General features: G+C 47.3%; 1 non-coding gene across 1 annotated transcript; it reads right to left on the bottom strand.

The window, feature by feature from the left end:
• Positions 1-4,607: 4,607 nt before the first annotated feature.
• TRNAG-GCC (transfer RNA glycine (anticodon GCC)) lies at positions 4,608-4,678 on the bottom strand. The gene has a single exon. It is a non-coding gene; the product is annotated as a tRNA-Gly (tRNA).
• Positions 4,679-18,182: the final 13,504 nt, after the last annotated feature.

Below are 18,182 nucleotides of genomic sequence, written 5' to 3'. Positions count from 1 at the left end.
GAAGGTCAAGCACGGGAAGCTTCCAGAGCGCGCGACGCGGACCTGATAATCATAACTTCGTCGCCTCTCCCGTACCTGCTCTTGCCTCGGTGTTGATGAAAATGTGTGGTAGGGCTTTAACGTAGTCTTTTTTTTTTTCAGGCGATGTTTATTGCCTCCGGGCATAAATTTTATGAAATGAGAGGCAGTGTCGCATCCGATGAAGTTTTAATGTAGCTAATCCGTGTATACGTGTAAATTCATGTGTTTTGCTTGGTTGAATCATGGGTTTCCTTTGCTGGGTGGTCGGCACGTCTGGCGAAGATATTAGACTCAAGTTTGGCTCTGATAGAGGATAAGCTGATCTGATCTGTTCGTGCCGCAGATGGAAGTTGGCGAAGACGACGATGTGCAATGTATAGCGGGAGACTGCGCTGAAAAGAGAGAGAGCTCTTCAATGGAAAAACAGTGAATTCAGTTTAACACGAGGTATAATCGGCTGGGGCGATGGCACAGTGCTCTCATGCAGTGGCCAGCGAAGCACTAAAAGTATTTAGAAAAAGTGGCTGGTAGAAAGTGTGAAGAGAATTTCACCTCTTTTTTTGTTCCTGAAAAAGGCTTCCGATGAGTGCCTGCAGTACTCAGCGCTGCAGGCCTTTTTTCCTTTTTTCGTTGTTGACAAAGCACTTTACAATTGTATCCCCACTCCTGCCTTGGCCACCAAAAGGTGGCCGGCAGTATTTAATAAATAAATAAATAAATAAATAAATAAATAAAATAAAGTGTTGTGTATATGTAAAGTGGTCCTGCCTCTCTGGCTATCCTTTCTCGCTATCGCTCCTCTCGGTTTCACCTGTCTTCCTTCCTGTATTTTTCATTTCCGCGCAGCTCAGATATCTCACAAATAACCCAAATAACTCAACTTTGTTAAGCACGGGCAAAGATCATGCAGTTACGCAAGAATATGCCGCTATATTATGCTGCCTAATCATCAGTTATTCGGAGGCACGTATGATTCAGCTAAGTTATCAGTGCACAGCAAGACATTCGCGCCATAGCCTTCTGATTTACTTCCATATAGAAACGCATCATTTACACCTTTCAGTTATTCTGCTCCTCCATAGCGGAGAAAAAAGCAGAAGAAGCCACCGTTCGCGCCGACCTACGGAAGAATGGCTACACACGTGACTTTATGTTACAACGCACTGGTCGCCGCCAAGCTCGGAGGACAAGGGGACAAGCCAACAATGAAACAACAAAACACGCGCGTGTTGTGCTTCCATATGTGAGTAGAACCAGCGAGGCACTCGCTCGCATTCTCGGAAAAAATGGATGCCACGTGGCTCACTAACCTGTTTCGACAACAAGCCGCTTCTTACCGCGGCCGAGAGACCGCGTCCCCAGAGAAAAACAACCGGGTGTCGTCTAAAAAACCCCATGCCCTGAGTGCCCGGCTTCATAAATGGGCGAAACAAAAACTTCCACCAAATAATAAGGTAACGCAAAAATGACGTCCGGCTAATGAATTCAGAGTCCAACCCCCTCGCCGAACACCGGATAGCCTTCGAGGTGGTGAGCGTCTTGGCGGCGGAACCAAACCTGTTCAAGAGGGGAAATGTGGAATCATGGCACATCTGGCTCACAAAGGCGGTGATTAATAGGACTCCAGGAACGCTCCCCTCCGCGTAGGTTAGTGGACGGCGCCACGTGCTAACAAAGGGAGAGCAAAGGCAGCAACCTGCCGCTGCTGCTGGCACACTTTAGTCACCCTTGAAGAAGGGACCGAGTTGGTCCCAAAACGTTGGGTAAAGATAAAAATACTGCTTGGCGTCAGAGTTTTCTCTCAACTATCTCAAGAACCCAACCAGACGGACTTCCGTCGAAGTTGTTTTCGTACGAAATTTTTTGCACACTGTAACAAGGGTTGAAAATAGTAACACTCAGAAACACAAGGACCTGTCAAATGAGTAATCAAGGATCACGGAATTGCATTTTCATTCCAAGGTGCACAGGATACTTGAAAGGCGGAAATAAACTACATCGCAGGGCAAAAAATTCTCTACGTATGTCGAAGGGCTTGCTACCAATCTCTTTGTTCTGGAAATATTAATTAGTGCACATGCAAACGTGCCGAAAAAAGCATCCCAGTTTCGATTTAATGAGTGCTAAATTCGTCTGAAAAAAATTGGCGGTGGTTTAGCTCTGGTTAAACCTGGTGTGACGCAATAGCTACAGCTGGCCGAGTGGAACTTGGTCACGCGACCAGCCACGTGACGAACCACGTGATCAGCCTCGGAGCCGCGCCCCCGGCAGCTGCTCCGCACCACGTGACCAACCACATGACAGCGTGGCGGCGCCGCCACAGGGTTGCCCGCCGCCATGTTGAGGGCTTGAAATGCTACCGTAATGTAGGTATCGCTACAAAAGAAGTGCCTGGTAACTGTACCAGACCCCTAGAACAAGTTGCGAACTGGAAATGTACAGACGTGAGCAGAATTGTCTAGATCGCCGAAGCGGTGTGCTGCAGGACAAATCAAGTTAAATCATTACTCAACTGCTGAGTTCAGGACACTCTGTCTTCAATGTATATGCAGCTTCGCTCGAGCGCAAGCACTGTGCGTGAAACCCAGCACCTCCTTTTAACTTTTGCTTCGCTTGCTCTGCAGACGTACGCTGCAGTCAAGCCTGCTCGCGCCTGTACACAGTTCTGTACGAAGACCATGAAAAGTGGCAGTGCAAAAGAAACGGGGCCGAAGATGAAGAAACATGAACGACAGGACAAGCGCTGAAATACCAACTGAAATTTTATTGAAATACAGGCAACATCTTATACATTCGAGAACATCACATTTCTGGTTTCCGATAGAAACATAAATGCACATCTATCACCACCTTATCACTTCTCATTATCACTGGAAGCCAGATGCAGGCAGCCACTGGAGGGCGTGCCTCCAAAAGGGGAAGAGACGACCGAACTGTTGATTGACGTACTGGCAGAAGATGTCTTTACGTCAAGAAATGCAAGAAATGTGACTGCGATTGTGCTTGTTAACCAGAATGCGATTTTCAGTGCGAGCCACTGTTCCTAGAGTCCGAGATAAGGGTACGCACAGAGCACACGCTTTTCTAGATGGCGGCGTCTAATGATTCCATTTCTTTCGAGGTTTAATCTGCTTAATTCCTTTTTACCTGACACTGCTTTTGCGCCTCTAAATGACTATACTTTTCATTGTTGGTTCATTTGTTTTTATTTTTGTTTGCGGATTTATTTTTTTTACCCTGCTTTTGGTACGATATCCTGTCTCTGCTTTTGCTACGACGTAAAGACGCGTTATGCGAGTACTTCGGTAGTTTTCTCCGCTCATACGCAACAGTTTTGGACGAAATCATTTTTGAGCGGGAAACCATTTATGAACGCCATTTTCTGATATAATTGAATATTTCACCATAAACATCAATATATCCCTAGGTCACGCGACGACAGTCTTGAATTTTTCTTCCATTAACGTTCTTGCTCTCGTCAAGAGCTTTCCCCATTGGTTTTGTACGGCAAGCTTAACAGTTCAATGCGATCGATGGCAGCACATTTAAAAAAAGACATTGCTAGATATCGGAAGAATGTACCATTACTTTTAGTGTTTCCTTAACAACATCTTACAATTTTACAATTTTCAAAAATTTTTTTCTCAAAATGTTGGATATTTGGGGGCACGCCCTCACGTGGTAGCCTCCATCTGGCCTCCAGTGATAATGAGAATGAATATTGTGGTGATGATGGATGCTCATTCATACCTGTATAATGATAGCCGGACATGTGATGCACTCAAATGTATAAGATATGACCTGCTTTTCAGTAAAGTTTCAGTTGGAATAGTTTAGAGCTTGTGCTGCCGTCCATGTTTCTTCATCTTCGTTCGCTGAAACGCCCGATATATTTGCCATGCAGTTGCCACAGTATGTCAGACACAGGCACCGATGCACAATTTCGTTGTCAGGTAGCTAACCATTCTAAACCGTTCAAGTCATGACGCCCAAACTGTGCACGGGTCCCACGCACGGGGGCGCCAGGGAAGGCTCTGTGTTTACATCAATAGAGGAATCCATGTCTCTCGGGTACACGCAGACGATCACTTGTGACACACGAAAAAGTATTGATAGAGTGACGCAGGAATGTTTACTGGTCGGGCCTCTTCTAAAAGAACATCAAGCTGCGCATTCAGCACCAGTGCCGGCTGTATCGCCCACTACGACAGAGAACCGATCAGTCAAGCGACCGAGGTACATCGAGCATCTGGGCCACAGGATTGCTAGGAAACTAGCGCCACTATTACAAAGCCTTTGAGAACACTCGCAAGTGTGATGAAACTCTGAGAGGGACTTTTATCTGCCTGTCTGGACCTGCGTGCAGCTCCTGAGCACAGAGTTTTAGACTTCACCTGCCGCTCACAAATTGGCACCGGGCGCAATACGAACCACGTGCCAACAGCCTACTGCCACATATTTACATGTAATTCCTGAAAGCTCAATTATGATGACATTAAGGATCTTTCATGTAGGGTGAGACAAAAAAAAGGTGCAAACGGCACCTATGGGCGCAAGGAGAACACTGCTCGTGGGAGGAAAAACAATGCGTCGGCCGGGAATCGAACCCGGGCCACCCGCGTGGCAGGCGAGTATTCTACCAATGAACCACCGACGCCGACAGGAATGCGTCGTGCAGGGCTCGTCTGATTTCGCAACGTCTGGCTCCGTAATGTAGGTCAGCGTGCTCTGCGCTGATAGAGACGGTGCCGTTCGCCGCGTGGAAAACGAGTTGTCGGGCGAACGCCTGCAGTGATCGGCGCCGCCGGCGGTGCATGGTAGCGCTTTTCCTCGACCAGGCTGCCTGGATCGCTGTTGTCTCTGCGCCGGGGCTCTGTGTGACCTCTTGTGACGAACCTGTGGTCTCTTTTGTTTACTCTGCCCTGCCCGATGCACAATTTAGTGTGCTGAACGCCCACCCTGCGAACTTTCCTGCCTGTCCTCTCATTATATTTTTCTTATTTTTCTCTCACATTACTTTCGCACAACATTTGCGACCAAACCAAAGCTCGAGAACGCCTTAGTGATCTGAATCTCGCTGATGATATTGCCTTGCTAATGGCGTCTTCGGCTGGTCGCTTTGACGCTCCAAATCCTAGCAACCCAGCAGCAAACCGACCTGCGAGCGGGTCGTCATCCGAGCCGGAGGCACGGCGCCCCTGCCGAGCACAAGGGTGCACTTCGCAGCGGCCGAGAGGGCCGGATATGCTCGACCGCAGCGCCAACATTTAGCGGTTTCGCCGCTCAGCAACAAACACCATGGCGCCAGTTTAGGGTGGCGTAGTTTCGCGTCCGTCATTGGCAGAGCAGCTACTGTACACAATGCTGGACTGTAAGTTTACAGCGGCTGCAATGCATTCATTTTAAACTGCGCACCATTTGCTTTGATGAATATGTGCAAACACGAATGCTGGCACCAAATTTCTTATGTGTAGCAACAACTCGCTGGCGCATGCCGCGTTGGCGCTTAAATGGTGGGCTGTTTTCAAGAAAGAAGGTGGTCTGTGTAGGTGACATATGAAAGGTTAATTTGCATCTAAATCCCAGTCGCATATGCTTGCGTTTGGATGAATCGTTTTTGCTCTCTTCCTACTTTGCCGATGTTCGTCTGCGCCTCTGCTTGAGTGGTCCGTAGCACGTTATATACGGACGTTTTTCGTCAAGCTGTGTGCTTTTCATTTTTCATTGTTACTCCTCAAAGAGGTTGCAAATTAGGGCCTTCACAACAAACTGTTAGGTGCAAGAGCATTGTATGTGCTTCATGCATACAGTTGTCCGCGTTAAGAAACGCACATACTAGAATTCAAACATAAATGACGAAATAACATTTATCTCGCGGTTACGGTGCAAAAGAAGATCGTTGCGTCGGAAAGCTAATGACCCCGCTTGTATTTTTTCGCCAGAACCTATTTCTCGTTTGGTTCCGCTTTGTTTTTCCTTTACTGCTCACCCAGTTTATAAACGCGCATGAAAATTCATTTGTAAATAAAGAAAATCGTGCTATTGCCTTAAATGTCGCCACTTTGAGTCGTAGACATCGCTGAAAACATGTATTAGATTTGTTTTCTTCAGCTGTATTGATATCAACTTATAGGCATATCTATACGTCGGGGCAAATACTATTCTTCCTCACACACTGATGATGGTAAAGATAGTACACGGTGTAGGTGCAGGTCACATTAAACGATCATATGATGACTCTCCTGCCCTCTTTATGGTCTCTCAGGTAGCCAACCAAGCACATCTGATGAGCCTGAGTACTCAAGCCCAGAGGAGCATGGAGAGCCAAGTACCATGCATGCTACACCAAATTGTATGCTGAAGCGTCTGTCCATGGTCTAGCCGGTTTCCATGGACTTCATTTGCTAATATGCAGATGGTGGACTATTTGAAATGCAGCACCAGTGCGCCCTGCCCCACGTTTACTTCTTCGTTATTTAATGTTTTCCATGGCCACTTTAGAGCAGTTATAGCTCAGTGCGCTTAAAAACGTGTGCATTGCAGGGAATACTATGAAGCCGCTGTGCATGAAATCGATTTTATTGTACTGCAGTTTTTATGGAGGAAAAACGCTAAGGCGCCCGTGTGCTGTGCGATGTCTGTGCATGTTAAAGATCCCCAGGTGGTCGAAATTATTCCGGAGCCCTCCACTACGGCACTCCTTTCTTCCTTTCTTCTTTCACTCCCTCCTTTATCCCTTCCCTTACGGCGTGGTTCAGGTGCCCAACGATATATGAGACAGATACTGCGCCATTTCCTTTCCCCCAAAAAAACCAATTATTGTACTGCAGAACCATTAGGCATGTACTGCAATAGCTGGCATAAGTAGCTTTTCAATTTCGTCGTCACCGTTTTGCCGAAGCCGGCAAGTACACCCAAATTTACTAGTATTCTCTTTGTATTCCACACAGCCGCCTGGAGCTGAGGAAAAACGAAGTACCTCCTTGATAAATATGCGCTTTATACGCCAAAAATCATGAGGCTCCGGACAAAGCGCGCCATGTACGAGCAGATTGCTTGTGAGAGAGAGGAGGTCCTTGGAACCAAGCGCACTGTAGTACAGTGTGAAACTCGATTTAAAATTGTAGCTAAAAAAAGAAGAGCGAAGATAAGGTCAACAAAACGTCGGGACAAGCTCGCTGTCAGCAAACCTTTGAAGAGAAATTTTCTGCCATAAGGGCCATTGCTGATAGCTTGGAGCCCAAGGTGCTACGAGTCATTGGAAATGTCCGTTACAAAAACACAGCCACACATGTGCAAACTTCGTCCCATAGTATCCAGGGCTCTCCAGAGTTTGATACTGCGTCTGAGGATTTGTCAGCCGAGGATCTGGCTCAAAGTCATTTGGAAGAACCAGATACAGTCAGGCCGTGCAGAAAGCGCAAAGCAGATAGAATCATGCGGGCAAGTACTTCACGAGCTATGCACATATATTCATTTTTTGAGAAAATGAGAGAAATTACCCAAGGAAAGGAAGCTAATCAGGATGAAAGAGCGAAGGACGACATAAATAATTGCTTAGGGAACATGCAGATCACATGGAAACTGAAGAAAATTTTGCATCATGAAAACTGTTGCATCACCGTCGACGCTGTCACCGTCGTCACTGCACTTCACGCTATGCAAGCACGTGGCGGTAGCTGGTCACCATGCAGCAGGCCCACCACAGCAGGAGCACGAGCACCAGGGCTGGGGAGGGTGAACGGCAGCGTGCTGGGAGTGGGGCGCGCGCGTCGGGGGCTTGCTGGAAGCAAGCGGCGCGCGCGTCGGGGGCTTGCTGGAAGCAAGCAGATTGGCCTCCGACAAGCCGGAAGGTTAGCCAGAGGCGCAGCAAAGACAGTAGGGCAGCCGGGGCTGTCAGCAGGAGGTCGCCACGTTGGCTGGACGACGCGGCGGCAGGTGGGAACCGCAGGAAACTGCTACGGGGTAGCAGCGCGGCGGGGGAAGCTGAAAACCGCCGTTTCCGGCGACGCGTAGGGGGCTGTTTGCACAGCGGGGCGTCAGGCAACTCGCGCCACGAGGACCGGCGGTCGTCACCAGGAGCGCAGGATACGAGCCTGGGTGGACCACTGGGAGCTGAAGCAGGAAGGCAGCAAGATGAGGTCGCAGCAAACCACCATAAGGAGCGGCGGGATGAAGCCCCGCACACACCAGTGCGCGCGGAGTGGGCGGAGGGCAGCAGGGAGGCCGCTCTCGTATCCGTGGTGAGCACAGTAGGCGTTAAGGTGGCGGGCGGGCCGCCGCCATCGTAGTCCGTTATGGGCTTGCAGGAACATGGGCCGTCGCCGCTGCATCTGTCGACGACGGCACGGAGAGGATGTCCCGGTAGGTGTAGACTAGACGGCCGCCAAAGCGGCCGACGGGTAGTGAGGCCTGCTTGAAGTAAGGACGCGGCCACCTAAGGGCCGTCGTACGATCGTTTTCTTCCGCCAGCGAGCGGGCGAGCGGATCCGCCTCGTCGGGCGAACGGATGGAAAGTTGGTCAAATTAAACTTTCGAGCGGACGAGCGGGTCCGGCCGACGACCGGATTGCAGCTATTGGCTCCTTTTTCCGTGACGTCAGTGACGTCTCAAGCAACTCCGCCTCGCTTCTGCCGGGGCATCGCAAGATAGCCGTCCGCCGATTAAATGGGGGAGGGAGACCTGGGCAGTGGCAGCTATGTTCCGAAGCGTATTATATTGGCCACCTGTTGATATTACGCGTGTTCAGAGCGACTGCGAACTTCGCCGCGTGCACCAGTGCTGAGTGAAAGTTCCACTAGTTGAATTCGGTAATTATCTACGCTGACGGAGTTTACAGAGCGCCTCTTTAAACCGACACAAGACCTGTGCAGAGGCGGTGTCACGAAGTGTTCATTTGGAGATGCTTGTGGTTGTTGCAAGCGTTTGTAATTCCTGCTGCGAGTTATTTTCCTGTGCGTGCGCAAGTTTCACAGCATAGCGACAAGTGTCTGCGTAGTGAAAGTGATTATGGTCTGCGCGAGTGCTTCCGTTTCATGTCAGCGATTTGTTCACTTGCGAAAAACCCTCGACGCACGCCGTTTTCCGAATGCTGAAATGAACTTGGTGCTGTGCAGCTGGTCGCGTCCATTGCGATGGCTGCAGTGATCGCTACCGAGGCGAGCACACGACGTTTTTTCTGCTTCATAGAAAACTGCTGTGTGTGCGACTTGACAGGATCATGGCTGCACGGCCGTCGCACTGTTTTGTGCTGCGACCACAGCCGCGCCGCCACTCTTGTGCGTCTTGGTGGACCACACAGTGGTACGTTTTATGATCATGGGTGCGTGGATTGCGACAGTGTTCCAGCGGCATTATGTAGCCTGTGTGAAAAAATCTCTGTGCAGTAGCAAAATCATTTCGGGGGTATCGTCATTTTGTATGCGTGTGTATGCCAGCTATGCGGACCCGTGTCTGGCATAAATATCTGTGTGATGAAATGGCGACTGCACACCGCTTCCTGTGCATGATGGTGATCTGAGCCAGAGTGATAGTTTTCGATTTAGGTTGTGACAACAATGTATCACCAGATGAACGAAATGCTTCCAAGAATCGTAGCCACAATTACGCCACGCCTGTACAGCAGCTTTTGCTTCTCAAAGCAAGCAACCACTCGAGGCAATTTGAATGGACATTGAAGTTCTCTTGTCAGAACGGACCACCAAACAGCACGTTGCTCACAATAAGTGGTAGTGGAAAAGAAAAAACCTTAAGGAAGCCCTTCAGATACCCCTTTTTTTCATAATAGTGGTGTGAAATCAATATCAGACCAATGCTTGACAATATGCTGTTGGTCTTTAAACTGAAGTGGGATCTTGGTTTCGACTCATCAGGAAAACGTGATCTCGAAGCATTTCGTTGGCCATGATATCTACCCCTTAGCTATGAAACAGATTCAATAGAATCAGTGACTGTTACAATGTTTGTTGTTGATGGTCTTGCTGGCAGTCCCTTTACACGGGGAGATCAAAGGTACAAAACTGGATTAAGCTTTCTCTATGCTTTTGTTGGACCCTGTTTGCCAAATGGGATTTGTCAGAGCCGAGCAGTTGTTCAGCAGCAGGGTTTAATGCTATCAGCTGCATTAGTTTGTTTGATGAGGCATTCTCGATGTCTTCAGCAGGAGGTGCAATCCATGCACATTTGCATGTTTATCTGCTGCCTTCATTTGCATGTGACTGCCTATAAACACGAATATTTGCCTGCTGACTGACAGCACTGGTTGGCCTGCAAGAACTTGTGTCGGCAATGTAGTATGCTTCCGAGATTTTCTTAGTCCTCCTCGCATTTTCCACTTGCCGAAATTTATTTGCTCATAAGTAAATTCCGCAGTTATCAGATAAGTTGCCTAAAACACTTATCCGATCACATTTGTTTAATGGTCATGACAGCAGTATTCTTGCGCAAGTTCTCAAGCAATAGTTACAAAACTTTTTTAATTCCTTTAAATGTGCTATACACTGTCTCATCGTGGTTGACTCTGCAACACCAATGCTCAGTCATTCCTGCGAGCCGTGCAGTACTGACGCAATTGTCGATCTGTCGAGGCTGACACGAGATATAATTTGAATCCAATTATTTTTTGCTTTGATTGGCTGAAATGGTTGTGTCCGTTAGAATTCAAAGATTCTCTGCTGTGCACTGGAGCCACATTATGCTCCTGCCTAACATGCACACCTGAAACCAGAGCATTGCGTTCTTCGTCTCGCAGTGCGCTGTGTTTGGACTTAGTGTTGTGCGCTGTGCGAAATCATCTCTGCGGCTATAAAAGTTGTAAACTAAGCAAGCGGTTCTGTTGTTTTCTTTTGAAGCAGATTTATTTGTTTTGTGAAATGAGTATTGGGTACCAGGCAGTGAGTGGTCGAGCCGTGGTCATGATTTTGATACCAGGAAGAAAAGTGCTTTGGCAACCAGAAAGCGTGTGAGCAGGAGCAATCAGTGTGCCTGGCAGTTCATGGGTTTAAGGTAAGAACAGTATGAAGAACCCAGTGCAACAAATGTATATGATGTAGTCTGTGTTTGGCTTGTCCACTCAATTCTAAACATTTGTAACACTATTTTCGCTGTACATTACTGTCTTGTAACAGAGTTGAGTTTTTGTTTACACTTCTGTACCGATTAACACAAAAAGAGAAAATTAAGGGGCACTTTGTTGACCTAAAGTGCGGTGAGGCAAAAACCTTTAGTGCGATGTTGCTGCTTGTTTCATTGATGTGTGGTTAAGATATTGATTAAGTACATAATTGTTTGTGAATCTTTAATTCTGGAGACACTGCAGGGCGTTTGGGAGGCATCGGTCTGATTCGAGGCCTTTCCGCAAACACTTTCCAGCATCCTTACGCTAGACATACATTAGTATGGGCAGAGAAAAAAAAGAACTACATATGCGTTGACAGGAAGTAGCGTAGTCATCAGCACTCTCTGCTATGGTTCAAAAGGATGGTGGTTCGAATCCCGCCGTCCACAAGGATGTTTTTCGCTGATTATGTCATCGATATGACATTACTTGAGAGCGGACTTGACCTTACACCGGACAAGGTCATGGCTGCAAGTATGAGCCATTAAAGGCTTTCGCTTCAATACACACCACAATGGGCTGTATGAATTTTCACTCTCTCTACTGTGTGATCAGCGACTTTCTGTCGTAGCGAGGCGTACATGCATTGAAAAAGTGATGTCCCAAGAAATGACCCTAATTCCTTTCCATATTCATGAGTTCTGTACTACCGAGGCATGACAGTATAGATGAAGTTATGGTTAATTATTTAGTTCTCATGATTTCTGAAGCCATGAATTTTTGTGTACCCTGTGTGACGCAAGAATTTTAAATTTTCCTTGCAAACTTTGAAAGCTGATAGAAGATTCCATTTTGTGGCATAGGAGTTTGGTGGTTGAAGAAAAATATACCTGACAGCACTTTTAAAGAGCACATTGCTAAATGAACCCTTGTGGACGTGGTTAAACTGCGTTAGGAACAGAGATGATGGGAAAGAACAAACACCACCACTGCACAAAGTGGCAGTTCTAGCTCCGTTAGCCGCCAGTCACCCAGCAGTGTAAACATATTATTATTGTATGCTGTTCAGATAGTTTCCTGACTGAGCACAGTTTGGCCTTTAGATGCGTTCTACCAATGATCACCCAGCACCTGTCGCCCTATTCCTGCCGTTGGTGTGTGCTGCAATCATAAAGTATATTTTGTACTCTTAACCTGCTAAATTGTTTTGCCAAAAGTAAGTTGTTTCATCGGAATTGGTATGCCTTTAGAAAGCATCCCTGTAATAGCCAACATGCTCTCGTTCTTCGTGGCATTCACTTGCACCTTTACTGCAACTTCCACTTCGATTTTTTTCTGTGTTTTGAAAAAGCATGTGACAAGATCCCTCAAATGTGTAGGTTGATTCGATGATGCTTTAACTTGCATCTAATTACTCCAAACTGGATCTATTTGTTCGCAGACAGCCGTCGGTAATTTGCTTGTACTAATTCTTACCCATCCTGCATTTTTCCTGCAATTTCCGGCATGCGTATATTTATTACAACCTCCCCTTCAATGTTTCGTCTAACAATTCTTGATTGGTAACACTGTGGCCTGCCATCTTTTAATTATTGCCAGTGTTTCAATTCTGCAGATCATCTGTTTACATGCACTTGAATAGCGTACTTCTCAATGTAACGAAGACAGTGTGCACAAGATTTTTTACTGTCAGCATAACTGAACTGTGCCTACTTATAAGGGCTTGCTGAGCAGGGAATATTCACTGCATACTTGTTCCATTACTCGGCATTTAATAAAGCTCACAGTGTACATATACTACATATATTACAACCTCATTACAGATATTACAACCTCCCCTATAATGTTTCGTCTAACAATTCTTGATTGATAACACTGTGGATTGCCATCTTTTAATTAATGCCACTGTTCCAATTCTGCAGACCATCTGTTTACATGCACTTGAATAGCGCACTTCTCAATGTAACGAATGCAGTGTGCACAACATTTTTTACTGTCAGCCCAACTAAACTCTGCCTACTTATAAGGGTTTGCTGAGCAGGGAATATTCACTGCATACTTATTCCTTTACTCGGCATTTAATAAGGCGCACAGTGTAACGTTCTCTCGCCTATAAATCCTTGTACAACCGCACACAGCCTAGGAGGTTTACGCATGTCCTTTGCATTATCGTCTTCCAAGCATCTTTCAAAACTCCTGTGCAGCATCAGATTCGGCATTGTAATACCATTTGCCACAAATCTAGCTTCATTAAAATCCTGGAATGAGTTCAGACCTGAGCCGCTTGTTTTATTATATCGGACTATTTTCTAAGGTTCAGTGTCACGGCACTAAAAGTGCATCTTTAAATCTCTTGATCTCATGAAGAAACAGCAGGTTTTTTTGCTCCTTACCAACACAATACCATTTAAACTGTTCAGATTTGTGGTTCCTTCTGCACTGGCCGCACTAACACTCTTACCTCATGCCACTGCATTTCAAGATTCATTTTTGTTCGTGGCACGAAAGGCTGCAATTCTCTTGCACCCCACAAGCCTGTGCAACTTACTGTCCTTCGAAGTGGTCACTACAGAAGTCATGCTATACATGACAAACTCTTCGAGCTCCTACCTGGCACACCATTTCAAAGCTCGCCACTCAAGTGTCATTTAGGACCACTAAGGTGTACTATATACTAAATACTGTGCGCAGTTACTCGATCATCTAGGCAAACCAATAGAATGCTCTCTTAGGCATAACGTGGTCATTGAGACCTTTCTTCGTAATTTATTTCAAGTTATATCGGGGCAAATTAACACAATATTAGCATTTGGGTTAACCTGCCCAGTGCACATGCTAGCTCTATCTACCTACATTAGCACACTGCAATGCTATACATGCATTAGTGCGCACATCTGTGTTAACCAGTCTTCTCTTTGTGCTTGTCTGTTCTCTTAAGTTGTTTCTGTGCCGTATCCATTACCATTTTGATCGCCCTTCGTGCGGGCACTATGCTCGAGTACTGCCGTGTGTTCAACGAGACATGATCTTGGCTGCACGGCCGTCGGACTGTTTTCTGCAGTGACAAAACCAACGGCGCCATCCTTCTGCACCTTGGTGCTCCTTTCAGTACATTTTGTGATGATGGGTGCTCGGGTTACGAGTGGCCGGCGGCACTGTGTACCTTGTGTGAAAATATCGGTGTGCAGTGCAGATGTATTTTCGGGAGCGTCATTTCTTTTTACTTCATGCCGGGTGTGTGGAAATTTGTGTGCAATAAATATTTGCCTGATGAATGAGTGACTGAACTCAGCCGCTAGCCATTTCAGTTTAGGTTGTGACAACTGGTATTATAAGATTAAGAAGAAGAATCATTGCCGCATTTAAATCAGGGCTAGTTCACAGTGTAGAATCTCTAATAGGTGTTAACTAATGATTGTGCTTTTCAATGAGCATTTCACTCTATTTTACGCAAAAAAAAACTGTGGCAGCAGCTTATGGGATCAAAACTGCCCGCAGAGCGATTTGAGCATAACGAATCTTGATGATATATATTAAGAAAATCTTTCCCACTGCTTTTTTTCTATTTTTCTTTGCGCAAATGCTTGGCCATATGAAGTTGAAATGAAATTTGACTCCTATTGTAATAAGAATAATGCGGTGATCTTGAAGCGCCTCATGAGCCATGGCACTGTTTGTTGTTGATTTCGCGCACGGTCCCTTTCGATCGGGAGATCAGCGCTAGGAAAGTGGATGATGTGTGCACAATGCTATTGTTGCAGAGCAGCTCGTGAACTCTGCTGTAGTGGAGTTAAGCGGTTGTCAAGCAGAAGTACCTGGGACAGCCGCACCTGTTTGTTTAACAACACATTTTCGAAGCTTTGAGAAGGAGAAGTCATGGATGCACATGCGCACGTCTATCTGCTACCTTCATTTGCTTGTGACTGCTTGCTACGGACATGATTACTTGGCTGCTGAGTGACGGGGATGGTGAGCAAAATCAGCTGTGTGTCAGCAGTGTAAACGCTTTCCAGATTTCCTTAATCCTCCTTACATTTTACACTAACAAAAATTATTTGCTAACTTAGAGATGCACATTCGCACCTTCATTAGTGATCGGCAAGGTTTCCTGGCACACTTCTCCATTCACATTTGTGTGGTAACGACAGTACCATTCCTGCACGCATTCAAAGCTACAATAACAACGCTTATTTCAGTTCTTCGAAATGTGCTAAGCACAGTGGCAGGGTGGTTGGCTCTGCAATACCGACGTTGCCCTGTTTCTTAGAGTCCTTTAGTATCTATGGAACCGTTGGCCTGTCAAGGCAAAGACAGCATTTAATTTGAACCCATTCCCTTATTCCTCGGTTTGAATGATATGGCTGTTGCTGCTTGCATTAGCAGGTGCCCCGCTTTGCGCCGGCGCCTAATTCGGTTCTTACCCGCCGCACATGCTTGAAGCAGGACCATTTCATTTTTCTTTCATTTTTTTTTTTGAAGCGATATTGATTGCCTCAAGGCATAAAAACTATGAAGTGAGAGATGAGTAAGATGCTTAAATAAATGAAGAAAGGGGGCTGATTTGATGAAATCAAGAAGTGAACGATGATATGGACCCTGTGTCCAGGCGATATAACAATCCGGATTGTCCGGTGAGAGACCCACTGCCGCCAGGTGTCGAATTCTTGTCGGCTTCAGCGCCGGGCAGTCCCACAACAGGTGGTGGATATCCGCCTCACAGTCTCTGTCCTTGCAGACTGGACACCCGGGGCGGGGATATAAATCTTAGAAATGCGGCCACTTGCGTGTCACAGCTGGAGTTAGGGCAATCCCGACCCGTATCCTGCGAAGCGCAACTTCCTCTGCGCGGGTAAGACCACGGGGGAGGGTTACCGCACACGGAGGGATTAGAGCACGTGTGCGGCTTCGGAGGTGTTTCTTTCTTGTTAAAAGGAGGGTGGTGCCATCCAGAGTGAGGACTCGAGGCAAAGACGAGGTTGGGGTCGAAAGGCCGGTCGTAGAATCTGCGCGGCTTTGTGCGCTCAGGAGGTCACGCGGGACTCACTCAATACGGATTTGCTGCGAGATTCGTGCCGCTAGACGATGGATGTCTTGGCAGATTTCTGAGGTGCGACTGACTCGTCGTAGTAGGCGTGTGAAGTGAAGGGCGTTGGTGCGAATGACAATGCGGGCCGTGGGTAGCATGGGAACGGCGGCCACAGAACAAAGTGCCTCTTCAGCTTCAAGCATCACCGCACAGAAGGAGGAAGGAGGTTCTGAGAGGTGAAACCTTGACATTTTGTTCAGGGCAGGCTTGCAAGGACTGTAAACTGCCGTTGTTGTTTCGCAGGCCTGGATGCTTGCGTCAACGCACATAACGATGGAGCCATGAGGCAGACTAGCGTCTTGCTCTGTAATTCGGTCGCGAAACGACGATGCCTCGCGGGTAGATGATGGCCGACGTAGATCAGTTGCCTTGTTGTCGCTTAGCTGCACAAAACGCCAAGGAGGAAGAACTGGCGGGGGCGGCTGTAGAATGGAGTCCAATGAAGCGCCCTGAGTGCACACGTTGTGTCTGTAAGGCTTGAGTTGAGGCTGCGAGCATCGCGTCGTTACTGCACCAGCTCATCTAGTGTATTCAGCTGAGCATGTTCTTGGAGCGCCACGATCGGGGTACTGCGGGGAAGGCAAGTGATGACCCTCATTGCCTCTCGATTAACACCTTCTTGACGATCCTATTGAGCCCTCGTCAATTCCTGCAATTGGGCTATGTAAACGAGACGCCGTTGCACAACCGTCCGCACCAACTGTCATGCAACATGAGATCGGGCTCCGCCTGTTTTAGGAGCAATGCGTCTAATCAGACCCAACGCCTGAATTTCTTGCTTTTGGCCCGAGAAATCCAAGCAGTACCTGTTCCTGACTCGTGTATTGTCAAGCCCAAGATTTTTACCGTCGAACTTTCTTGAATTGGAGCTCCGGATAGATGGAGACGAATTGTTGTAGCAGCCAGTTTACGGCGACTCCAGCGGTTGGCGAGTGACATGAACGTGGTTTTGCTCACTGAAAGCTGCAGACCAGTTTAAGAAGTAAAAGTCGACGTAATATCTATGGCTGATTGTAGGCCTGCAGGTTAAGTCATCAGGTCGTTGTGAGTGCTCCACTCCGTTCTATCAGCAGCAGACAATAAGAACTTAATCTCAGAGACATTATGTAAGAGCCAAGCAAGGGGGATAAAAACAATATTAAATAATGTTGGCGATAACACCGATCCCTGGGGAACGCCACGAAGAGGCACAAATGATCCGACGGCCTCACCACCGAGGCGTATGACAGTGTCGGCCTTCAACGAAGGATTTAACAAAATTGCGCACTCTAACGGGGAAATGCAGCATGTCAAGCGATTCCAGGATGGCAGCATGACTGATATTATCGTACGCCGCTTCAACGTCCATGGTCGGCCAGTACAGTATGTACATTGTGGCTGCGAATTGAGGCCAGAACTGCTGACACCAAGACAGCCAGTTCATCTTCTTTACCTATGGACGTACGAAAGCCACTTTGGGCGGGATGGTAGAAACCATGATGATCAAGCCAGCACGGCAGTCGTGTGGCAAGCATTTTTTCGGTAAGCTTGCATAATGTTGGCGTAAGCGATATATGCCGGAAATTTCCGAGGTCTGTCGGCTGCTTCCCCGGCTTTGGTATGGGGATCACAATAGCCGATTTCCATGTTTCTGGTACGACGCCTTCTATCCACGCCTTGTTAATGGTGGCGAGGAATTGAGGCAGTACAGTGGTACTTAGGTTCTTGTAAACCTCGTAAGGAATGGAGTCCGGACCGGGCGCAGTCTTCCGACGGGCCTCGTCTATTGCTGCAAGCAACTCGGGCATTCAAAATGGGCTTACAATTCTCTCGGTGTCGGCTGTAGATGGGAGCTTATCGACATATGCTGGAATGGCAGCCAAGGGGGCTCCTATGACCCTTGCAGGCAACACATCATACTTGGGGAAAAACTTCCGCGCTGCCTCTCTGGCGAAATCATCCGGGGTTAAGTTGGCTGCGAAGCATGTTGTGGCCGCTGCGTCAGGACAACGGGAACCATGTTCCATTGCACGAAAAGTT

The sequence above is a fragment of the Amblyomma americanum genome, chromosome 4 (genome assembly GCF_052857255.1).
Source record: "Amblyomma americanum isolate KBUSLIRL-KWMA chromosome 4, ASM5285725v1, whole genome shotgun sequence".
NCBI classification, from domain to species: domain Eukaryota; kingdom Metazoa; phylum Arthropoda; class Arachnida; order Ixodida; family Ixodidae; genus Amblyomma; species Amblyomma americanum.
Note: the sequence above shows the minus strand (reverse complement) of the source record. Positions and strands in the feature narration are given on the sequence as shown.